The sequence below is a fragment of the Galeopterus variegatus genome, unplaced genomic scaffold (assembly GCF_000696425.1).
Source record: "Galeopterus variegatus unplaced genomic scaffold, G_variegatus-3.0.2 Scaffold2960, whole genome shotgun sequence".
In the NCBI taxonomy this organism is placed as follows: domain Eukaryota; kingdom Metazoa; phylum Chordata; class Mammalia; order Dermoptera; family Cynocephalidae; genus Galeopterus; species Galeopterus variegatus.
Window position 1 is genome coordinate 139,289 of NW_007729071.1, and position 21,254 is coordinate 160,542.

Sequence of the window (21,254 nt, forward strand, 5' to 3'; positions counted from 1 at the left end):
GCCCTAGAACAATATAAAGTACTCCAAGCAAGGGAGTACTTGAGAATTTGGAAGAGAATTTCCTGACATGTGGATGTACCTGATTGCAAAATATATGTATTGTATACCTGGAGTATAATCGAATGCTGTTACAATCACATAGCTAAGGTCCAGCCAAACACTTAAGTCTTTTGTAATATGCTTGTAGATATGATGGAGAAATAAAAGTAAGAGTTGATTCATCATAGGTTGAGCAATCGTTTTGCAAAAAGTGTTGATTAAACCATTGTTGTCGACTTGAAAGAAGTAATATGCCTCAGGGCTTGAATTCAGCCTTGCCTTATTCAACATTTTTCTGAACTCTTTCAACAAAGATAAAGAAAATATTCATACTATATTTTCAAGTATAGACAGGAGAGCAAAGAAGTTGAATAAAAAATCAGAATTCCCAAAGGTCCCCAATAGGCTGAAGTGATAGGTTAGAACCCTTGAAAGTGAGTGGGAAACAGCATAAAATCCTGCCCAAGTACAAAACAGGAGAGAGCTGGCACAACACTGGTTAATTCAAGAAAGCTTTAAGGGGGCCAACCCTGTGGCTCACTCGGGAGAGTGCGGCGCTGGGAGCGCCAAGGCCGCGGGTTCGGATCCTGTATAGTGATGGCCGGTGCGCTCACTGGCTGAGCGCGGTGCGGGCAACACCACACCAAGGGTTGTGATCCCCTTACCAGTCACAAAAAAAGAAAGAAAAAGAAAGCTTTAAGGGAACAACATATTTAATATGAGTAAGCAGTTTGCCAAGTCTGCCAAAAAGGCAATGTAAAAAATTAGTCTGCATTGTGAAAAATACAGTGCTTAGAACCAGGAAAATCTTGGTCTGATGAACCCCACACTATAAATATGTGGATTTCTGGAATGATTGAGAGGTTCCTTTATGACCATATGTACCTGCTAACTCCAAGACTATGTTGTTCTCTGCTTATAACATTCCCTTAGTGACCAATCTAGTAATTCCATTATATAAAAAAAAAAAAGTAAATGAGTTTGTTTTATTCTTTTTTTAACTCATTCAAGAAATATTTGTTTGGAAAAAATATTTGCCAGGTACTCTACTAGAATCCAGAAACACAAAGATGCTTGGGACACAGACCCTGGGGGTTAGAGTGTGGCAATGGGGGTACTATGATCTGAGTATTTGTGTCCCCCACAAATTCATATGTTGAAACCTAATCCCCAGTGCAATATTATTAAGAGATGGTGCTTTGGGGAGGTGATTAGTTCACGATGGCTTTGCCCTCATAAATGAAATTAGTGCCCTTATAAAACACTGAGGGTTGCGATCCGTTGCCGGACACGAAAAAAGACAAAAAGGAAAAAAAAAAAAAGAGATTTTATCAATGTAATTAAGGTTCCAGATTAGTTAACCTTAAGATGGGAAGATTATCTGGATGGGCCTGACCTAATTACATGAGCTCTTTAAAAGCAGAGAATTTTCTCTGGCTGATGGCAGAAGAGGAAGTCAGAGGGTCAAGGGATGTGAAGGATTCAATGCACCATTGCTAGCTTAAGGATGGAGGGAGCCATGTGGTAAGAAATGCAGGAATGTCTAGGAGCTGAGAATGGCCCCTTGCTAATAGCCTTCAGGAAAACAGAAACCTCAGCCTTACAGCCACAGGAAATGAATTCCACCAATAACAAGAATGAGCTTGGGAGAGGACCCCAAGCCCCAGCTGAGAACTGCAGCCGGAAATGCAGGAATGTCTAGGAGCTGAGAATGGCCCCTTGCTAATAGCCTTCAGGAAAACAGAGACCTCAGCCTTACAGCCACAGGAAATGAATTCCACCAATAACAAGAATGAGCTTGGGAGAGGACCCCAAGCCCCAGCTGAGAACTGCAGCCCCACCCAACACCTTGATTTCAGCCTAGTGAGACCCCAAACAGAGCATCCAGCCACAGCATGCCCAGACTTCTGACCTACAGAAACTGTGAGATAATCTGTATTGTTTTAGGACACTAAGTCTGTGGCAATTTATTATACAGCAATAAAAAATAGCACAGGAGATACATAAACAATGGCTGTACAATGAGATCAGTGCTATGATAGAACAAAGTCGTATTGTACATTACTGGTTGTCAATTCAGGATCTGCTGCCCCCTTTTCTTTCCAAGTGATTCTCAATTTTGTTCAGGTAGCCACTCCTCACCCATGCTTTCATGCACACTAACTGTATTCCCAGCCTCACAGCTCCAAATGCGGGGCTGATTAGTCTAAAACAGGGTTTCTTAGCTTTGGCACTATTGATATTTTGGCCTGGATAATTATTTGCTGTGGGAGCTATCCCATGAAGTGCGTTGCAGGACGTTTAGCAGAATCCCCGGCCTCTATCCACTAGAAGCCAGTGGCATACATTTCTGCCCCCCAGCTGTGACAGTGAAAAATGTCTCCAGATATTGCCAAATGTCCTAGATTGAGGGTGGGGGGAGGCAGAAAACAAAATCACCCCCACTTGAGAACGATTGATCTAAAGGTAAGTTCATCACCTTGCTAATGATTGAGTCAAGAATAGGTATGTGACCACTCTGGGAAAGTGGATTGTAAGAAGAGGTTTCATTGGCATTTCTGAGAAACTCTTCCTCCCTCTTCAGGGTACCCTATTGGAAGTAACCTGTTTCCCTTCCTCTGGAGGTTATTATGCACAGATGTGAGTCCTAGAGCTACTGCAGCCATCTCAAACCCAGCTTGGAGATGAAGCCAACACAAAAAAGAAGACAGAGCCAAGAGTACTACAGAGAAATGGGCCTGGGGCCTCTGCATGAAGCCAATCTTGAAACCTACTCTGACTATAGACTTCTGGTGAAATGAGCCTATTCATTTCCTTATGGTTCAAGATAGTTCAAGGGATATCTGGTTTTTGCAGCCAACAGCATCCTAATAGATGCCAAGGTATAAGGTTCTAGGGAAGCCCAGAGGAAGATGCACCTCACAAAGCTGAGTCAAGCAGTAAGTAGGAACTATGGTAGACCCAGAAGAGTGTGGTTTACAGAGTGCTTTCACATTACACATTGCATCCTAACACTACCCTGGAAGAATGTACTATTGTGGCTCATCTTATTTCTCAGAAAAGTTAATGGGGCCTGTCCATCATTTCAAGGCAAGGATGAGTCAAGATTCAAACCCAGGTCTTTTGCTGCCAGGTATCACATTTCCCCCGTAGTTCCCTGGACCATGACTTCTTTCCTACCATCCTCCTGCTCAAAATATTTAACATACTCCATTACTTGTAGGAAAAATTTCAAACTTTTCCACAAACCCACCTCTGCTGACCACTCTAAAATATGTAAGCTCACCCCCAGCTAATCACCCAGTTGGGCCTTTTCTTGGCCTCTCTTCATCTATACTTCTTGCCATTTCTTCTTTACTTGTTTTAGTCCATTTATTTCATAAATCCAAATTGATTTCTAAAATTATGCAAGATCGCCCTAGTTCTTGGTGAGGTTTCTTCCTTTTAACTTTTAGAACATAAACTAAGCACATGTCACCCAGATGTGCATGGGCTTCAACTGATTGATCCCTAACAGTAGTCATTATGTAAAAAAATTCACTACTCTGGTCCCCAGCTTACTATCCAGACCCCATCACCACTCAACTTCTCCTCTCAGCCCTCGTCTCTGAGGGCCTTTTCCTGGAGAGCTTTACCCCACACTGTGCCCCTTTCACTGTGAGAAGTCCAACATGCATACAGACTGCCGCCTCCTGATGCCCTGGGCCCAGCACTCACAGTCCCAGAGTGGCCAGTTGAGGTGGTGCATATGGAAAAAGGATGGTCACCTCTCCTAGTCCAGGCCACTCTTGGTCACCTGGAGGGCAAAGCAGCTTTGCTTTTGCCTCAGCTCCCCCATGCCCCAGCACCATGAGAAACAGCTTCTCCAGCTTCCACCTTGTCCTAGCATGGCTTGGTTGGAATGGACACAGACCCCACACTACTCCCTCTCCTCTCTTTTTCCCTCCAGAAATGGTATCAGCCACCAGTTTTGATGGGTTGCCATGGGCTGGGAGTTATACTAAGCACCTGACAAGTTGCTTCACTTAACCCTCACTACCACATGGGGTAGGTACCCTTATTACCCCCAGTTTACAAAATGGTCTCTTATACCTGAAAGAGTTTAAATAACTTGCACAAAGTCACACAGTTCATTGAAGAATCCAGATTTTGCTAAAGTCTTTGCTCAATCAATACAGCACCAAAGTCACAATCTCCTTTCCTGTCTTCTCTAGTCAAAATCTAGCCCTTGAAAAATGAGCTCATGCAAGTCAGTTACTCTAGCAGATTTTGCTAAAGTCTTTGCTCAATCAATACAGCACCAAAGTCACAATCTCCTTTCCTGTCATCTCTAGTCAAAATCTAGCCCTTGAAAAATGAGCTCATGCAAGTCAGTTACTCTAGAACCAACACATCTGCTCTGTGTACACACTCAAACATGCTACAGGTGGTATTACAAATAGTGGTCAACATGTATTGAAGGTTTACTAGGTGCCAGGCACTGTTCTAAGTACTAATTACTAATGCATTTAATTCTCAAAACAGCCTTGTTAGGTAAGTACCCCCTATTCTATAGATATATTAAAAAAAAAAAAAGTGAAGGCACTGAAAGGTTAAGAAACATGCCTGTGATCACACAGCTCATAGTGGCAGAGCTAGAAAAAAGACACAGGAATTCTGGTGCCTGAGCCCACACTCCTACCATTCTGCTACTGATTATTGAGCATCCACTGTGTTGCAGGTACCAGACTGGGTCCTCTGCATACATTTTCTCTAATCTTCACAGTATTCCTGTAAGAGAGTTACATTCCCAACTTTACAACCAAAGAACCTTAATGTCAGAGAGATGAAATAAACTTGCCTAAGATCTTGGTCAGTAGGTGTAAATATTCAGGTTCCACCAGGTCTATGCTGTCCTGTAGAGTTATTTGCCTTTCTGTGCACATGTTTTTGTCTGTAGCTCTAACCAAGTTCCTTACTTCATCCTCCAGGATCTCTCTGAGAGCTATAGCCCAGGTCTGTGTTCTGGGCATGGGTGGGAGGAGGAGGGAGATAAAAGAAGGTGGTGGCTGCCAGCTGCTGCTTCAACAAAATATATCCACATTTACAAAGGCACCAGGGCTGGTTGCCTAGCAATGTCTTTCTGTATCCCCAACCTGCTCTACCCCATCCTTACCCACCGCACATTGTGTACGTCCCTTGGCCTGCGATGCCCTTCTGAGACCTCCCCCTCAATGCTGCCTTTGTTCATCCTAACCTGATTTGCTGGGCAAATGCTTACAGCTTGCAACTTGCAGGGAGTCCAGGAAGCACACAAATTGTGTCGCAGATGGCCCTGGGACAGGCAAAACAGTGCTATCCTCCCTGAATAGTTCATACCTTGGCACTCACAGGGTAACTAACGTTGCGGGAAGGAGGGGGTCTCATTTCAGGCTCTTTGTCATATCCCTGAAGGTTTAAAAAAAGAGTTTTGTTTTTCACATATGTCAGGTCCTTTAAATAGTTCTTTGAAATAAAAGTTTGATTGGGATAGAATTAAAGCAGGCTGTCTGGATTTCTTTTTTCATCTTATCTCCCATGTTTGAAGTTGGAGCTTCTTAAATTTAAACTTATCTTCAGTTCAACCAGCCCAAAAGTCCTTGGGGCTATTTTTGTTCTAGAATTTTAAAGGGAGGCAGGACAAGGCAGAATATACTGTCCTCTGAGCTCTTCAAACATAAATGAAAGGGTACAATAGTAGTGGAGCCCCCTGTGAGTCCAGAAGCTTTAGACTTCACGGTAAGAAGCTGATGCTGAACTGAGAACCAGGGCTGCATTACTACTCTCATGGACCTGAGGCATGTTTGCCTTCATGGGCCCCTTCCTCCATAAAAAGAAAAAAATATTAAAAATTATATTTTACAAATGTGCTGATATAAAGACAAATAAAATCCATGCTGGATTCATTAATATATATTCATTATTGTTATTATGTAACATTCATCATTTTCCTGATCCTAGAAGAAATTAAAATATTTTCACAGGCTCCTGAAAGTATTGTAGGCCCATGCCACTGTGCTTACTGTGCCCAATGAATAAGTGGCCCTGCTGAGAGCAGGCCAGCAAGTGTTACGGAGACATTGGTGCCCAGCCCATGTTCAGCACTGGTGGGGGGTGAGGAAAAATGTGACAGTGGTGCCTGCACTCAAAGGCTCCCAGTCTACCTGGAGAGAAAAATTAAGTTGATGACTACAGTCACTGAACCATGCAAACTCAGCTGGCCAGCCACTAAGGAAATTATCAAAGACGCTTTCTTGCTTAGTTGTATTCCTATTTAAATAAATAATATATTTTTAAAACACTGCAGTTTGAGAAAAGAAAAAGAACAAAGCTGGGTGACTCACACTTCCTGATCTCAAAACTTACTACAAAGCTACTCTAATCAAAACAGTGTGGTACTGGCATAAAGACAGACATCTAGATCAATGGAATAAAATAGAGGGTCCAGAAATAAATCCTTGCACATATGGTCAAATGATTGTTGACAAGGGTGCCAAGACCATTAAATGGGGAAAGGACAGTCCTTTTAACAAATGGCACTGGAAACACTGGATATCCACATGTGCTGCGGTTTGAAGGTCCCCCGAGCTCATTTTGGAGCTTGATCTCATTGTAACAATGTTAAGAAGGTTGGAAATCTCCCTTTGGTATTTGAAAGGTGGGGCCTTTAAGATGTGATTGGATCATGAGGACCATGCCCTCATGAATGGATTATGGTTTAATGGGTTATTGGGGAGTAGACTGGTGGCTTTATAAGGAGAGGGAGAGAAAGAAGTGTGTGGATATGCTGTTGCTCAGCCTCTGACCATGTGATGCTCTGTGCCACCTCAGGATTCTGCAGAGAGTCCCCACCAAGAAAAAAAGCCCTCATCGGATGTGCCCCCTTGACCTTGGACTTCCCAGCCTCCGAAGTTGTAAGAAATAAATTTCCTTTTCTTATATATTATCCATTTTCAAGTATTCTGTTATCAGTGGCAGAAAACTGACTAATACAACATGCAAAAGAATGAAATTGGACTCTCTCTTAACACTATATCCCCAAATTAACTCAAAATAAATCAAAGACTTAAATGTAAAACCTATTAAACTACTCTTTGAAGAAAACATAAAACAAAACCTTCATAATATGGAATTTGGCAATTTTTTTAATATGACACCAAACACACAAGCAACAAAAGAAAAAATAGACAAGTTGGACTACATGAAAATAAAAAAAATGTGCATGAAAAGGCGATATCAACAAAGTAAATTAGAGCACGTTGATAATAATACCAAGGGCTAGGGTTTGAATCCTGTACCAGCCAGCTGCCAAAAAAATAAATAAATAAAAGTAAAAAAGGCATTCCATGGAACGGAAGAAAATATTTCCAAATAATATATCTGATAAGGGATTAATATCCAGAGAACTCCTAAAACTCAACAACAGAAAACCCAATTCAAAAATGAGCAAAGGACTTGTATAGACATTTCTCCAAAAAAGATAGGCAAATGGCCAATAAGCACATGAAAAGGTGCTCAACATCACTAATCATTAGGAAAATTCAAATTAAAACTACAATGACATACCACCTCACATTCATTATGATGGCTACTATTAAATAAATAACAGGTGCTGGCCAGGGTGTGTGGAGAAATTAGAACACTTGTGCAGTGCTGGTGGGAATATAAAATGGTGCCGGGCTGTAAAAAAACAATATAGCAGTTCCTCAAAAAATTAAACATAGTATTACCATATGGTCCAGCAATTTCCCTTCTGGATGTTTACTCAAAAGAACTGAACACACAGTCTCAAAGAGATATTTGTACATCCATGTTCATAGCAACATTGTATATAATAGCTAAAACATGGAAGCAGTCCAAGTGTCCACTGACAGATGAATGGCTAAGCAAAATGTACCATATACATAAATGTAATATTATTCAGCCTTGAAAAGGAAGGAAATTCTGACATATGCTACAACGTGAATGAACCTTGAGGACATCATGCTAAATGAATTAACCAGTCTCAAAAAGACAAATACTTTATGATTCTACTTATATGAGATTCTTAGAGTAGTCAAAATCATAGAGACAAAATAGAATGGTGGTTGTCAGGGGCCAGTGGGAGTGGGAGACTGGGGAGGTATGGCTTAATGGGTATAAAGTTTCAGTTTTATAAAATGAAGTGTCATGGAGATGGAGAGTGGTGATGGTTGCATAGCATTATGAATGCATTTAATAACACTGAACCATAGACTTAAAAAGGTTTAACACTTAGTTAAGAGCATGGTGTTGGTAGAACTAAGGCCAAGGGTTCAGATTCCAATGTCGGCCATCCAGCCACAAAAAATATTTAAAAAAATAAAAATAAAAATGCTTGAGGTGGTAAATTTTATGTTATATATGTTTTACCACAATAAAAAAAGGGGGGGGGGAAATCCCTCTTTATTTCTAGTAATATTTTTTGTTTTAAAAAGTCTATTTTGCCTATTATTAATACAACCTCTTGTAATAGTTTCCTATCACCTCTATAAACAAACTATCCCAAATTAGTGACTTAAAACAACACAAATTTATTATCTTACAGCTGCAGAGATCAGAAGTTCTAAAGTCAAGGAGTTGGCAGGACTGTGCACCTTTTGGTGGCTCTAGTGGAGAATCCATTTCCTTGCCTTTTCCAGCTTCTAAAGGCTGCCTGCATTCTTTGACCTGTGGACAATTTCTCCATCTTCATGGGCAGCCACACAGCATCTTCAAGTCTCTCTCTCTCGCCTCCTCTCCTCTGCTTCTCTCCTTCTCTCTTTCTCCCCGCTCAACTCCCCCCCCACCCCAAACCCAATCTTCTCTGCTTCTGTCATCAGGTCTCCTTCTATGTCTTACTCTCCTGTCTCCCTCTTATAAGCACCATATGATTTAATTTGGCCAACCTGGATAATCCAGGATTATTTCTCCTTCTCAAGATGCTTAATTTAATCAACTCTGCAAAACCCATTTGCTATGTAAGGTAACATATCCACAGGTTCAGGGGTTCTGGGGATTAATATGTGGAAATCTTTGGTGGGGGCATTATTCGTCCTACCACCCCACTCCAGTTTTATTATGGTTGCTGTTTACACAATACATCTTTCGATTTTACTTTTGGCCTTCAAATACAAAGTCATGATATTTCCACTTATCCTTCTCTACAGGGAAACCTTTCCAGTGACCATTAACCATTCTTTGAATGACATGATTATGAATTTTTCATCATCCTGAACTTCCTATTCTGCATGCCTTGAAAATGTTGGAATAATCATTGTCAATCAGTAATAAATACTTTTTGAAGGCTTGTTCTGTGCCAAGCACTATGCTAACCTCTTTACATGAATTGTTTCATTAATCCCTGCAATAAACCTGTGAAATAGATATTATCATCTGCATTATGTGTAAATGAGGACATTGAGGCATAAAGAACTTGCCAGAGGCTCTTAGTTAGCAAGTGGCAGAGCCAGAATATGAACTTAAATAGTCTGATTCAGAAGGCTCCTTCCTTCATTATCTCTTAAAAATATAGCACCTATTCCATCAAATTCAAGCAAAATCTGAGTTAATAATTTAATAGTAAAAAACAGCACATAAAAAATAATTTAGTAGAAAAAAATTGCACTATTGTGCAAAATTATTTTTCTCTTCTTTTCCTATCTGTCTCTCCTTCTGCGTATCAACGTGCATAATGTGTTATCTAGAATGGTATTCTCCAGTGTTGACCATGGTTGTTTCTGGATGATAGAATTTGGAGCATTTTTGTTTGTTTTCTTTGTTATTGCTTTTTGTTTTCTTGACTTTTTATGATGCTTGAGGTTTTATGGTGAACATGTATTATAATTTTTTTTGTTTTTTCCAGTGGCTTTACTGAGATTTAATTTATATGGCATTTTTGTTTGTTTTCTTTGTTATTGCTTTTTGTTTTCTTGACTTTTTATGATGCTTGAGTTTTTATGGTGAACATGTATTATAATTTTTTTTGTTTTTTCCAGTGGCTTTACTGAGATTTAATTTATATACCATAAAATTTACTCATTTTGAGTGTATACTTCAATGAATTTTATATATTAACAGAACTGTGTAATGATCATTGCAATTTTAGAACATTTCCATCACCCTAAAAAATAACTTTGTGACACTCCCCATTTCCACCCCCAGCCCTCGGCAAACACTGATCTACTTTCTGTCTCTACACATTTTCCTATTTTGGACTTTTCATATAAATGAAATCATATAATACGTGGAATTTTATCTAGTTTCTTTCACTGAACATAATATTTTTGAAGTTCACCCATATTGTAGCATGTATTGGTCCTTTGTTCCTTTTTATTGCCAAATATTACTCCAGTGCATGGCTATATACCCCATTATTTCATTCACTCTTCATTTGATGGACACTAGGTTGTTTCCACTCTTTGGGTATTGCAAATAATGCTGCTATGTACATCTGCAAACAAGTTTTTGTGTGAACATATGCTTTCATTTCTCTTGAGTAGATACCTAGGAGTGGAATTGCTGAGTCATATGGTAAGTCTGTGTTGAGCTTTTTAAGAAATTGCCAAACTCTTTTTCCAAAGTGACTGCACCATTTTACATTTCTACCAGCAACATATGAATGTTTCCATTTCTTCACATGCTCACCAGCACTTGTTATTAGGTCATTTTTTTTTTCTTGGTGGCTGGCCGGCCTGGATATCTGAACCCTTTACCTTGGTGTTACAACACTGTGCTCTAACCAACTTAGCTCACCGGCCAACCACCCACCTGTCTTTTTTATTATGGTTATTCTAGTGGGTATGAAGTGCTATTTCATTATGGCTTTGATTTGTACTTCCTAATGACTAGTGGTATTAGGCATATTCTCATATGCTTATTGGCCATTTGTGTATCTTTTATGCAACATGTATCATTTTTTAAAAAATTGAAACATAATTGTTTGTACATATCTGTGGGGTGGCACATTGGATATCAACACCTGTATGCAATATGTGATGCTCAAATCAGGATAATTAGTATATTCAACATTATGACATACATCATTTTTATAACAGCCAAAACTATTATTTTTTCTAAGATGTTGATATCTGTCTTGGACATAATCATCCAGATGACATCTGGCCATCTGATCAGCATAGAGGAGAGTAAGTGTGGTTGACTGTGACTTGTACTCTGCACTTCCACTAATGCAGCCAAAATGTTGGGCTTGCTCTTCTAGCAGACACGTTACACCACTAGCTCAAATTAAGCCTGCAGTCAACTAAATACCCCAGATCCTGTTCTCATTGACTGTTGTGGAGCCAAGTTTCTCTCACTCTCTATTTGGGCAATTGATTTTATTGAAACTAAATGCTAGAGCTAACATTTATCCCTATTGAATTTTATATTGTCAGTTTAGATCCAATATTATCACCCGTAAAAATAATATTGTATCTTAATTCTGTCATCTCACTTTACCTACCTGGCAATCCCCTTTGGATGTCAAAATTCCAAGAAGGTGGATTTCTAACCATTACATTTTCTATCTTTTCTGAATGAAAATGAATTCATACTTTTCCATATGCAACACTAGGACTCAATTACAATGCATAAAAATGTTAAAAATAAGCACCTCAAAAATAAAACTAATGTAGGAGACCTATAAAACTCTGTATTTCTATTTTCCATAATCAACATAGGAACGTACCTTTAATGTATGAGAAGTTGTTAAAAGTAAGCACTGCCATTCAACTTTGCTTCACAGTAATCACTAATTTTAATAGATTTCTGTTTTTTTAAGAAGGAGACTGATGAGAAGAGAAAGTATATACAATGTTACTGAAATGCAGACACATCATATGCAGAGTTTTCTATCACGTTTTGATTCTTTCTAATTTCACTCCAGTGGGATTATTTTCTAGAAATTATGGAAGTGACTTACTGTCACCTTGATGTACTAATTACTTTATCCAGAATCCATTCACATCTCAACTCATCCTTGAAAGTCTTTTGGGTCTTCCCAAACCACTCTAATCTTTTTCTTTCTCTGAAGGTCCTACGCAGAACAGAATTACTCATTCTCTTCAGTCCATGGCATCTCCTTCTTGTTTTGTGTGGGGTCCCTCTTCATTTTCTTTTCTCTCTTTCACCCTCCTTCCTCAATCCCTACTTTTCTCCCTTTTCCAGCAGGGTACCCACTGTAGCATATTTAATTATGTCCTTCCAGTCCAACTTGTTTATGTTTGTTTAGATAAATATGTATCCATAGAAAGTGTTTATATGTCTGTTTTAAAATTACATAAGTAATATTGTGCTATAAGTCTTATTAGATTTTTTACTTTAATCCCCCAACATTTTGTTTTTGAGAGATATCCATGTGCTACATGTAAATCTAAATTTGCCTGCTGCTTACTATTCCATCAAATACACACACCAAACATACTTATCTATATCCATCTGGATGGACCCTCATCCTGAAAAACACTTCTATGAACATCCCTGTAAATTTATTAATCTCTCTGCTGGTCAGAGAAACTGTCCATAGAGAGAAACTTACAGTTCCTACTTCTGGACAGTTTCTCTGAGGTATGTAGCCAGGAAGGAGATTGCTGAGTCATGGGATCATGCATTCATAATTTCTATAAAAATTGCCATGCTGCACCCTAGGAAAGCTGCAGTGGTTTTCCTTCCCACACCAGTAGTGCAAAGGTCTTGTTTCAACTTCTACTCAGCAGCGCTGGGTATTGTTTGACTTTATAGTTTTGCCAATGTGATGGATGTGAAGTATCAGCTCAGTGGTGCTCTATCGTGCTCTTCTCTGATTGCTGGTCAGTCAATCACTTTTCTCTTCCTATAATTATTAGCCACTCGAGACTCCCGTTCTGTGAATTGTCTATGCATGTTCATTGTCCTTTTTTTCTTTTCCTTTCTCTTCTCTGATTGCTGGTCAGTCAATCACTTTTCTCTTCCTATAATTATTAGCCACTCGAGATTCCCGTTCTGTGAATTGTCTATGCATGTTCATTGTCCTTTTTTTCTTTTCCTTTCTGTACCTTTTTTATTGCTGACTTGCATTAATTCCCTGTGCATTCTGGCTGTTAATACCTTAAAGATTTTAGGCACTGCAAAATATCTTCCAGACTGTCACCAGTCACTTGTCACTATTAACTTTGTCTATGATGTCTGTCTTTGAACCAAAGTCTTTCATTTTTGATTATTGTAAAGTTCGTCAATTTATTTTTCAACAGCTTGAGCTTATGAGGCTTTTAAAAGGAATTTTTCCACTACCCAAGGGCAGACAGATATCCCCCTGCATTTTCTTCTACTAGCTTTATAGATTTCCTTGTGAATTTTGAAATCAATCCATTTTGAGTTGTTTTTTTAAGTGAGTCAAAATAGGGGTTCAACTGTATTTTTCTCCATTTAGTCAGACTTTTCTCCAAAGTGTTTTCTAAACAGCCTATCCTTTTACTATGCCCTTGTTAAGCTAACCCTATCGTATACTTACTTTTTACAGACGTGTAGTTGGATTTTGGCCTTTTCATTCTTTCCATTGGTCCCTTTTTTTGTTCTGCACCTAAACTTTATAACTGTAGTTTCTATGTCTTTCTCAAATGTCTCATTTTCCAGTAGAATGGTTCCATTCCTTTATTCTTCTTTTTCAAACTTGCTCAGTTACTCAAAAGCCTTTATTCTTCCACATAAAATTAAAATTTAAAATCAGTTTATCCTAATTCCAGAAATTCCTGCTATGATTTCTATTGGAATTGTAGTGAAGTACATAAAACAATCTGGGGACAAATTACATCATAAAAGTACTATATTGCCACAGTCATTTATTTAGTCGTTTCCTTTTTCCTTTAATGGAGCAATAGAGCTAAAAGTTTTTTCTCAATAAAGGTCCTGTGCATTCTTTATTAGTATAAGACCAGATACTTTTGTTGCTTTTTTAAATTATATTTTTTCATATACGTAAAATTTATAAAATTATATACACATGTATGTATATGATTTTATAAATTAATACTATATTTTCTATTTCTACTCCTATGGCCTCTTCAGGGTTGCATTTGAGGAGAGGGAGCCAACACCTGAGGGATTCACCCTCTTGTCTGTAACCATATTTAATATCTATATATTCGTGGACACATTCAATGTCTTTAACATTTTCATGTTTCATTTGTGACTAGTGGTCCCAACGAGACTGAAATCCTCATTAAGACAGCTACTTGCACATTACATTTCACATTACTTTCCTCATGACCTAGCTCAGTGCTGTACACGTGGAGACAGGAGACAGCTGCAGCCTGAGGGACACACAGGTGAATTGGAATCAGGAGACTTGAGTGTAGTCTTTCCTCTACCTCTGACTTTGGAACAGTCTCAAATCCCTCTGTGTCTCATCTTCCCCATTCCTAATACAGGACAGATGAGGTTGTCACAGACTCAGAAAGGAAATAGATGTATCATGTGCAGAATTTGACATGTGGAACCAATAATAGATTCGATGCTATTTGAATCTAAAGGCAAGAAATACTTCAATCAGCTATAGCCAAGAGAAGAGCAATGGCAGAAAAGGATTATGAACTCCAAAAACTATTCCCAGTGATTAAAAATTATACCAAACTTACTCCAGCCAAGGACTCAAAGACCATTTATAATTGTGACTCCAGATAACAAGTGTGTTGATCAATCACGACTGAAAGGAGAGGCTTCCACCACCTTGAAGACCATCACTGGCCCTGTACTTTCTAAAGCAGTCCAAGAAACATTTTCTCTTACAATCTGGTCTTTTGGGTGAAGGAGAAAGCTGCTGTGCGTGATAAGAGACTCTTTCTCTGCAGACATAATCTGAGCAGAATCCCAAATAATACAATAGTTATCTGTATTGAAATGCAAATTTTGCACATGTTTAAAAGTATAGTTGAAACTGGCTGGCCAGTTAGCTCACTTAGTTAGAGTGTGGTGCCGTTAACACCAATGTCAAGGGTTGGATCTCCTTACCCACCAGCATCCAAAGAATAAATAAATATAAATAAATAAATAAAGTATAGTTGAAGGAAACAGAATCCCTCTTATTTCCAATTTCATCTTACCTTTCCGTAATGGAGATACTAGGATGAAAGATGATTGCAGAGTGAACATGAATTTGTAAGAGGTAGGATACCATAAGGAAAGCGGTGGGGGTTCCTAAAAACCCGTCCTCGAGTCCCAAAGCAGAAAGGATAGGGGGAAGGCATTGAGACTAAGCCATAAGAGTCATAGCAAGAAGAAAGAGGCAGAGAAGATTTGAAGAACAAGATGCGCAACAGCAGCATTGGAAGACTCAAGGTCAGTGACTGGGCGTGACCTCAAAAGCAACCCCTCCCTGACCTCCCTGGCAAAAATATTCCCCTCACCCTCCCCAAGTTACTCCACCTTGCCACCCTATTTTATGGTCTTCTTTGGACTGATCACTGTCTTATGTTACCTAGCTTACTGATTTGTTTGCTTTGCTATTCTTCATCTCTTCCACTAGCCTGGAAACTACAGCAGTGGGGACCAGATCTGTCTTGTTCTTGTGCCTCCGTCAATGCCAGGCACAGAGTGGACACTCAATAAATGTTATTGGAATGAACGAAGGGAGCCCAGGTTTATCTCATGAAGCTCAGATTTATTTAATGAAGTAATGGCTATTTTTTGTTTTCTTACATCATATGTGGTCATTAGCTGACCTTTGTGGTGGGAAGTAAAGTTAGAGGATGGAAACTTTCCATACAGTGCTTTGGTAAAACAAACAACTGCTCAGTGAAGAGCCATCTCGAGGAGCACTTGGAAGTGATCTGTCTTCAACTCCAGCAATAAGAATGATGAACACACATTGGCTCTGCCCTGCCTTAACCCTGGGGTCCCCATGAATCCACCCATTCCTGGGTTCATCGTTCAGATAATTGCAGAGTAATGTGAAATACAGAGCCTATGTCAATGGCCTTGAAAGAATGAGTAATGCAACAACTTACAAAGTCCTTAAGAGGAAGTTTAAGGAAACCTTGTCATCCTCTTGGGTTTCTCTAGCCTCCTTTGTTGCATATGGTGGGTGGGGTAGTAGGAGGAGGATTTATATAAAGCAATAATCAATTGTTCTGTTTTTCTTTGCTCCTACCCCTTTCACTTTATTTTTTGAGTGAGAGAATAAAGAAGATAGGACTGGAAAGGTGGTAGACTTCTAATGAAATTACTTTTTTTTTTTTTAAAGAAAGTGATAACGCTAAAACCATAAGGCAAACCAGTAGGGGGTGTTAAAGATAAAATTACCACTCAGAAGTCAATGAAAACGTAGTTACAGGCAATTATTGCATGTTCTCTGTGTCCCTTGTAAGTGAATTGACCTTTAAAAATAAAATTGCTCCTGTTTTTTAAATCTCATTTTCTGTGCTTCTGAGATTGTTTGTCCATATAGTTTTAAAATCTCCAAATGTACCGTTATAAATAAAAGTAACCAAAATTTCTTGGATTATTAACTTGCCCTTATATTTTTAAGTAATCACATTGTGTATCTAATAATGAATAAGCAAATCATGGTACTGTCATATAATGAAATATTATACAGCTACAATATACTATGCTTTAAAGGATACTTTAAGATATACGGAAATGTTCATTACAAAATCTTATATAAAAAAAAAAACAGGATACAAAACCACACATAGAGAATGCTCTTCATTTGTGTTTTGTTATGGTTAAAATAATGATTGTGGGATTATGAGTGTGATTATGGGTTAGTTTTATTTTCTTCTTTATATTATATAACATATTTCTCTGTAATTTCTGAATTCTCTTCAATAAATATGTCACTCTTAAAATCAGAAAAGCAAATACAATAAAAATGCTCAGATATCTTTTTAATAGAATTTAATTTGTCCTTAGGTTACCTTTTTGAGGTAGGTAGGAAATAGACATTATTCTTCTGCTTTAAAGTGAATATACTGAGGCATCATGAAATGCCCTGCATCTACTCACATAATTCGTGGCAAAGAACTGGAATCTCAAAGAGAAACTAACCTCTTGGATTGGCTGGGTTTATCCCCCGCCCTGTTTATATGAATCAGGTGAGGAACATGGAGGGCCTGTCTCTTCTTGGGGCCTCTTGGTGGCTGGCACTCTGGGACTGTCTTCCTCTCCACACTGAATGCAGCAGGAGGAGGCCCAGATCATGGGCCTGAGGTTCCCCTTCCCTGGGTCAGCTCTCTAACCTTCTACCAAGGGAAGGGAAGAATCCTGAAATATATTTCTGAATTATTACAATTTTCAAAAAATTGGATCTATCCAGTTGAGATCACTGCAGATACAAATGCTGTTGTCAGCAAAGGGCAACATTTCCGTGTTTCAGAATCATTGTGCTCTTCTCTCCCTGAATACTTCTTGAGAACGAGGACTATACCTGTTCTTTTCCAAAGACTCCTAAACAAATCCCCAATACAGAGACATTGTTCTTGTCATGGAGTCTTTCTAAATACTCATCAACTCACCAGTCATAGCCTTGGAGTATTGTACCTTGACAGCACGAGTTCAAATTTGGACTTGGTGGACAGTGTATCCACCGACATGCAACCTCTCATTGCCACGTGAGATGACTGTTCATCAAATGTAGGATCTCTAAATTTCCATTTGGAGAATCAGTAAGTCTTGTGATTTACTTTCAAGTGGCTCTTTACATTTTTAAAGTACCAAATAACAACCATTTCTCTCTTTGGGTCCTGGTTCTTAATAAACAAAAAAATTGGTTACCTGGACCCACCCATAGAGATTTGGCTTTAACGGGTCCGAAGTGGGGCCCAGGCATTGGTATTTTTAAAAATCTCCTTTGACAATTCTAATGCTTAGCCAGAGTTGAGAACTACTGATTTAAACTGTGAATCTTTGCCTCTATGACATATTTAGTATCTGTGATTTATCTGATGCCAAGTCTTTGGTCAAGAATGCAACATCCAATTATAACACAGATCCCACGGGTAAGATCAGTTTTTAGGATTTTCCATGTGGTTTCCAGAAATGTACTGCAGTGAGAATCAAGTACTGTTGGAAATTTTATGTTTGTCCAATGCTCCAATACTCTGAAAAGAAGTACCTAGGAGAGACCTATTTTCTTGATATTTGTAGAGGCTATTGGCAGCATCCAAGGAATATCACAATACGGGTCTTCTACAAAAACCCGAACTTGTATTATCAGTAGGATATAGTAAGAAGGGCAACCTTAAAAAGGAAAATGAGGTTACCAAAGGAATCTCTGATATGTGTATTGAAAGAGGGAAGTTTTGCTGCTATGCCAACAGCCCTTGTCCCTAGGGTACTGGGACTCACTGGTGCCTCCTACACCTCTGCATCCCTGTCCAGCACCTGGCTCTAGAGTCAGTACTTTCCCCACCACCACCCCATTCCAAAGCATGGGGATCTGATTGTCTGCGCACTAAGCATGGATCCAGCTGTGGGAAGAAGTCTCACCTGATTAGAGCCAGGAGAAGAGGTTATTGTGCATAATGGCAGAGACATAACTAGTTGGATGCCATGGGAGCAGAGAGAGAAACAAGAGTGAGTGAAGGAACAGGGAGAGTTGAGACACTGCCTATTTGGCAAGAAAGAGGAGAGTAAAGGGACAGTAATTTCTCAGAGACTTAAAATGTTAGTGATTCTAGATCAATATCAAAAGAGCCCTATTGGACAAAAATTAGTTTCGAGGAGGAAATTTGTGAACTTAAATGCTTGAGGATAGGATATTGTGGATGAAATAATGCTATGGCACTTTTTCAAATTTAGGCAAGTGTCTCTTTATTGGATTAATAACAGAGATTGTGAGGCTGAGGGAGAAGTGAGCCTGTTGAGAGTCAGAGCCAAGTGGCCATGGGGTGGAGCTAAGCGATGTCATGCAGGAGCCTGCAGGTGTGATGCAGGCCCAGGGGGCTGCCACTGGAGGGAGAAGCAACGTCCCAGGAAAGAAGCAGAGGAGGCTAATCCTGAGCCTGGGAATCCCGCAAAAGAGTTTTAATTTAATTTTATCTTGACAGCATTTTGAAAAAGGAAGATGCTTCCTTGAATTCTCTTAAATTGAAAATAGTAGTGTGTGTGTGTGTGTGTGTGTGTGTGCGCGCGCGCGCGCGTGCATTTGTGTGTTCAGATACAGCTCTCTTGAGAAATGAGTGAAGTGAAGTTTTTAAGATGAACTTATATGAGTACCCAGGGCATCATGGAAAATTCTATTTTAAAGGAGGTGGTCCTTCAAATTACATGTTTTGGATAACCCTCATTGTTTTATTTAGAAGCAAAACCATTTCTGTTCTTAGAGTTGCTTCTTTTCTAGTGGTCCTGAAGCTAAGGAAACAGCATGGTGCAGTGGGAAGAGAATAGGCTGGGCTCTTGCTCTGACATTTAAGCAGCGGCTTTGTGATCCCAGGGAAAGCACATGTGCCCCTCAGCCTCAATCCCACTCTGTAAAAGAGGAGGACCAGGTTATTTCTGCTATAGAATTCTTGCTCCATATACTCAGTGTCCTTTGTAAACCCCAAACTACCCATGAGCAAGAGTTCTATCCAATGCATAGCTCCCCCTCCCCCCAGTTCAGGAATCAGATGTTACCTGAGCAAGGCTTCTAATTGCACTCAGTTCTGTTGTAGACATTTCAGGTATGTGGAAAATGGACCGAAAGGAAAATATGAAGATTTGCTCAAGACCACCCAAGTTTGGGGCAGCTCTGTTTCTTGCTAAGTCTTGTTCTAGCCAACCCTTCCTCTTGAGATCAGCTCTGCCTGTGCACGTAAATCATAAATCGAAGACGTACTTGGTGTGGACAGCTCTGGTTAGGGAGTTGCATGCAAAGCCCCTGGCTCCTTTCTCCTTGGTATGGGGGTGGGGGATGGTGTGAGGTGGGGGAACAGGAATGCATCCCCCACAGCCATTCACATGACATGATCGCACCTCTCTTTGGGGAACAGGGGTGGCTGGCAATAAAGAAAAAACCGAGAAGGGTAGGGTGTGGCATCCAGCCCTTAGATAAACACCCGACAATCCTCCTAGGCTGCTCTCCTCCCCTCTTACCACTGTGTGAGGAGATGGAAACACTCAGCCTCTTGAATCCTCCAGGAGAACAAGGTGATTTAAGTCACACATATTTCTGTGACATGGATGTCCAAACAGGAAGCCAAAGAGAACTGGCTTTTCAGTTTTTGGATTTATTTTTTTTTTGTAGGCAGCATGTGGCTAGAAATGGACAAGACCAACCATTACTGCTATAATTCTAAACATCTGTGCCTAAGAAATCGACCATGCATTGAGGTAACCTGATATAAAACGGCTTTCATTATTTTGAAATTAAGGTTTCTCTGCTGCTCATGGAATGTGAGCCTGTGTTTAGAAGTCAATGCAGGACCTTAGCTGACACTTCCATACCTGCCAAGAGCTGCTGATGTGAACCAGGTGGCCTGCTTCAAGCAGAATTCAATTACCTCGTTGGTAACTGTTTCTTAATTCAAAACGTAAACAGGGCCTTTTTTTTTTCTATTATGAAAAATGAGAGGGGAAAGAGAATACATTGAGTTTGAGGACTTCTGGTTTATGAGATTAGAGGCACGGGAGGGAAGTAGGTCCCTGCTGCTCCAGCCGCAGCTCCAGCCTGCAGCACGGTGCCTGCCTGAGTTTGCCGTTTATTCCTGGAACAGGACTGATGGTCCTGAAACCCAGCCTCCCCATGGGTCTGTTCTTAGGAAGCTAGAATAACTCTCCCTCACTAATTAGTGATTGCATTAGCAGATGGTATCCTTTTTTTCTTTTTTAAGTAAAAAGGAAAAATAAGAAAGGTTTTAAATTGCATTCGGAGACAATGCTTTCTTTTTGTTGAGGAGATTGTGCTGCATCAGCCCCTGCAGTCCAGAACCTGGAAATCCAGCCTTCTGACTCTGAAAGTGAAAATCTCTCCTCTGGGCTACAGCTGCGAGGTTTTAGTGGGCTTCAGTCCCTGGTCCTCACCTAGGGTTTGGTAATAACCAGATCAGTTCAGAGAGGTGGAGTGTTGACTGACCCCTGCTACCCATCTGGGCAAACTGGGCTGGCTGTGTTTCAGCAGACAGTTCTTTGTTCAATAAAGGAGATTGGTTGGGGAAGAGAAAAGCCAGCATAAAGCAGATTCTGTTCTCACTCCCTCCTCTGGGCAAATTTTTGTGAATGCCGTCATCCTTCCTTGGCCCTTGTGT